Genomic DNA, 5000 nt, shown 5'->3' with positions numbered 1-5000 from the left:
AAAACAGTCAGGTGCAAAATGTCGTAAATACTCTCAGTTTTTTCAGGAATAATACACAAACACTGGTGACACACAGAGTTTTTTTTTGTTTTTTTTTTTTTTTGAGTAATTAGAGTAGAGTAATTTACTCAGACTATTAATTTTTCCTTAGAATAATTTTTCAAAGCACTCGTTGCATTAAATCTTTCTTTCCTCATAAGGACAGACTTAAGGCGTGGCCAGATGGCTAAGGTCTTATGTAGAGGTGGCTGTTGAGACTGCAGTGATTTTTATATCGGTAAAATTAAAAGACGATTGCATGACAGAAAAACTGAGCATTATTCCTGATAAAGTTAGATAAAAAGTTAAACGAAGTTGAATCACAACCTGGACTATTTGTTGCTTTACATACTAGTTTGTGTTGATAACGCAATTATGAAGCAATAATTTATACATATATATGCTCAGTTAAACATCGATTATTCGGACGTTAATTGTCACGATTTTTTTTTCTGGTCAAAATTTGTTCGTGAATATTAATTAATAACGATGAAATAATGCTACTTAAAAGCGTGTGTCACCTTGCTTTAATCGTTGCTACTTAAAAGCACTTTCCTTCTGAAACTCATTGTTAGAGGTAAAGTACTGCAGATAATATGAAATTCTGACTCCGAGCTGTTTTGTCGCTTATTGAAATGCTATGCTATATTTACTAGTTCAGCCTTTGCATCGACTTATTGCGATCTTCTCTCGGTCGTTACATTTATTCGGCAATAATTTTCCAACATCACTGTGATCGGGTTCCCTTTATTTACATATCCAGCCTGGCATCTAATGCAATATGATTGGTTCATTCCGAGCATGCGCCTGCAAGTAATACAGGACTCTCTCTTTTCCCGCCTGGGTTCCAGGCCCATTTTCAGGGCGGTGTAAGAGGGGGTCCCGGAACAGGTGGCGTAACGGTGAGTTTCGCTATGACCTTGGTCTACACCAATTTCCTAAAATGCAAAGAACCCGTGACAACAACAAGAGCTGAATTCTACATGTGTTATTTGCATTCACTTTGTAGCAGGCTTCAAGTGGTTTACATGTACATCTACAGAATATTGTAGTTGGAGCCAGTAATCTTTTTCCAACCGGATACACTTGTCAGTATGTACTAGGAAGTGGAACCATTCTCTCTCAGTTAGAAGCCAATTGCCCTCGAACTTGAGCATAGTAGGAATGTTTCATCTTTAATGATTTAATGTAACCTCGTCATAATTTTTTGTGCAGGGATACAGTTTGCAATACAAAAGGGCATTTAACTTCAAGGATTCATTTTCCACAGCAAGGCAGTCTTCTTATAAATCAGGCGATGCCCCTAGAAACTGTTTGGTAGCATGAAACAAATATTCCATATTCATAATATTTTATATATGTTTAAGCCTTTTTTTTTTTTTTGAAGATCTCGAGGCAGAAGGCCTTAGCAACCGGTTCCACTTCCCTGCCATATTTTAATAGACAATTTTCTTTTATGCAAGAGCCAGCTGAACAAAGTAGAGGTGCTGGATCTTGGGAGACCTAATATTATAAGCAGCGAATAAAACAAAATGAACCAAGGCTGGCTGTAAGGATATATGTGATTTACAATATTGTCAGGGATGGCCTAACATCTTCAGGGAGTTGAATGATTTGCTCTTACAATTTTTTGAAATACAAATTTAAATTAATATATAAGACATTAAAAAAACTAGGTACAGGATTATGCGCCGATCAAACCGAAACTTCAACATCCCTCCCCGGGCAAACCCCGGGCATTTGACTATCGTCGTGCCCAGGGAGTGGGGAATTTGACCTGTGCCTTGGTGGGGTGGGAAAAATTGAACCGGAAGTGTTAGGTTTCAAATGGTTTTTTATTTCGGGCGCCGAAGGCGTCAACAGCTATAAAACACTTGTTTGGACGAGATGGAAGAGTTTAAAGGAAGAGATATAGCATTTGTGAGCGATTGGCTTACAAAAAAGGTCTTCAAAAGGTCTTTACTAAAGACGACAGGAGCCGACAACGATTCTTCTTAGTAGGGTATGACAGACAAATCCGACGATAGCGTAGGGCATTTGAACACCATTTTGGCCCGGGGAGGCGGGAATTTGAACGATCCAATCTTCAAAAGTTCAAATGCCAGGAGGAGGGGGGGGGGGGGGAAAATTGAAGTTTCGAGTTGATCAGCGCATCACACATTATAGCGGAGCTCCGCGTGCGGAGCACCATTGTTAAGAAAATATGGTAACCGGTGGTAACCCAAACCTAAAGCGCGAAAAACCTTAAATAACAATGACCACAACCAGGTTTTCTGAGCCCGCGAGACTGAGAACCCCCAGCAAACCATTCTTTTAACGAAAACCGCTGGTCAGCAACCTGGTTCTGTCATTGCTGCCTAAGGTCTTCCTGTTAGCGCACGCACCTTTTTTCTTTCGCGTCGAACTCTCTTACCCTTTACTATAGTGTTTATCATGTGAATAATGTCCGCAGTTGATAACAGTGTTAAAGTTAGATTCGAGGGGAGACCTCCAGCAAGCGCTCGAAGAAAGCCTGTCTTTGTTTCCTTTTGTACATTTAAAAGCAGAGTGAAGACCTATAATTGAGAAAATTGTGGCGAGAAGAGATGGTTTCGGGCTACTGAAAGAGTCTTACCTTTCAACTGTTGCCTCGAGTTTTAACACTAAAGCTTATGAATTCCCTGGTAATCCATTGGTGGTGGTGATTTCTCCGCTTATGTCAATTTTTGAGAATATCATATCATACTTTTAACACCATTTTTTATGACAGTTGAAAGTTTTAAAGTCATTGAACACTAAATTCCCTAGTAATCCATTGGTGTTAGTGATTTCTTCGCTTCTGTCAATTGTTGAGGACCAGGTAAAGTACCCGAGGTCACTTGGAATTCAGGCCGCTTACATTGGGGAAAGCGAAACAATAGATCAACAAATATTGAACTGGGGGCATTACTAGACCACGAAAGAGATTAAATGTCGATTAAATATCGTTTTAGGCCTAATCAGGCCTAAAACGATATTTTATGTTATATCCAACCTTTGTCAGTTAGTATTCAAAGTATGGTGGGGTCATACATTGTGTTTTGGTGCTTCGTTTCGCTGTTTCGTTGTTTAGTAATGTCCCACTAACTGGGGACAAGAAATTCAGGCGAATGTTCTCTAAGGAGTTTTATTAGAAGAACACTGTTGCTGTTGTTTGTGATGAGGTACATACAGCTGTTCATTGGTAAGTACGCTGATTTGTTTACTAGGACGGGTGCTACAATGAATTCATTGTGGGGGTCCTGAAGGGGTGCAATGGGATGTTGTTGCTCTGGGAAAATGGGATTTAAGTAACTAGCGGTGGGATTCAATCACTGGGAATGGAAGAAATGTCAAAAATCGGAATTATGAGTTAAGGACGGTGCCTACTATTGCGAGATACTCGGGTTTCCTATCGGTTATGCTTAATAATACAGGGATATTTTTTGCGTGGTTTAAAACTATCTCGGGGGTAACCATGCATTTTTGAGAGATAAATAAGCTTCAACTTGAAAAAGAACGCCATACATTGCTTGGTATTTTAAAGCTTTTTACAAATATTATTCATGAATTATCTTTGAAAAATGCGTGGTTACCCCCAATTTTCTTTTTGGATTTCAATAACACTTGTTAGGGTCTACATTTCCTGCATAATCACACACCGGGGCAAAAATATCTTTAATTAGTAGGCACCGTCCTTAAATTAATAGTTTCAAATTGGATTGGTTTCCCTCCTTCAGGACCCTCATTACCCAGTATACTTAACAGTAATGTGGCTTTTATTTAAAAGTGTTCAGTAAACATTTGTCTAATAGTTGACCGACACCTCACAATATCATGTTTTTGTCACCATTTTTTATATCAGTTGAAAGCTGATGAAGTAAGCCTTGTGACTGCTTAAGATAGAGTGCAATTGAACCTTTACATAAATGGACAAAAATTCCATTATAAAGAGCTACAGATGCCATTGCATTAATATTATATTTTTAAGCTGTCGGGATTGTTTTGAACTTCATCAATATTGTAATTCACACGTCTACTTATAATAACGCTTGTGTAAATACTGGGAAGCAGCAATATTTTAAGACATTGTGTACTACACATAACATGCAAAAACTGTCTACCAACACTCTGGGAAATTGTCACTTTCTGTTTTTGATAATTCTAAAAAAATTCTTCGTCCAAAAAATTAAGAATATTCCTTCAGGTTAGTCAATGTGAAGCCATTAGGTCTTTAAGTGAAGTTGAGCATAAAACAGACTTTTTTCGGTTGACAAGCTTTGTGCATTCCTTTTCCAACTTCAAACAGGTTTGACTCACAAAGGATTTCTGTAATTTTTTGGCCTTAAAGGCAGCTCTGGCAATTGCCCAGTAGTATGATGGTGATAATGGCTTGGAAAGAGAGATGCCAAGGCTTTGAATAGCTTTGAATACTGTGGAAGTTCCTGTACAGTTGTTTTTGATTTGTAATGCACAATCACCTGCAAGAAGCATAAAAATAAGCAATAAAGTCCTTCATTATAAGGATAATATACCAATTTTATAAATTGAGTTATTATTATAGGATGTCACTACTACATGTTACTTCAAGGGCCCTGCATGAAACAGCCCCAATAAGGAAAGGTACGTTTTTAATTGGGACGGGGTGGGGGTGGGCCGGGGCTTCGGAGAGGAGGGTCCTTATTAATTTATTTACAAATTGGGGAGGGTCAAACTTGTTTTATTCTCAACCCGGGGAGGGTAATAGTTTTTTTTTGGCAAGGAAAAAATTACTCCATGCAAAGCTACCAGTCGAGATTAATCTAAATTATTTACGGGTGTCGAAAAATTCACTTATCCAAAAAATATCTTCTCCCAACTAACATAATTGTCTCTCTCGACCCGTGCCCGCTTTCGCCCATATTTTGATGTTTCCTGGCGGGGTTCTGGTATAAAATCAGTCTCCGGTGAGGATTCGTCACTTA

This window comes from Montipora capricornis, chromosome 10 (genome assembly GCF_036669925.1).
Source record: "Montipora capricornis isolate CH-2021 chromosome 10, ASM3666992v2, whole genome shotgun sequence".
NCBI lineage: Eukaryota > Metazoa > Cnidaria > Anthozoa > Scleractinia > Acroporidae > Montipora > Montipora capricornis.
Note: the sequence above shows the minus strand (reverse complement) of the source record.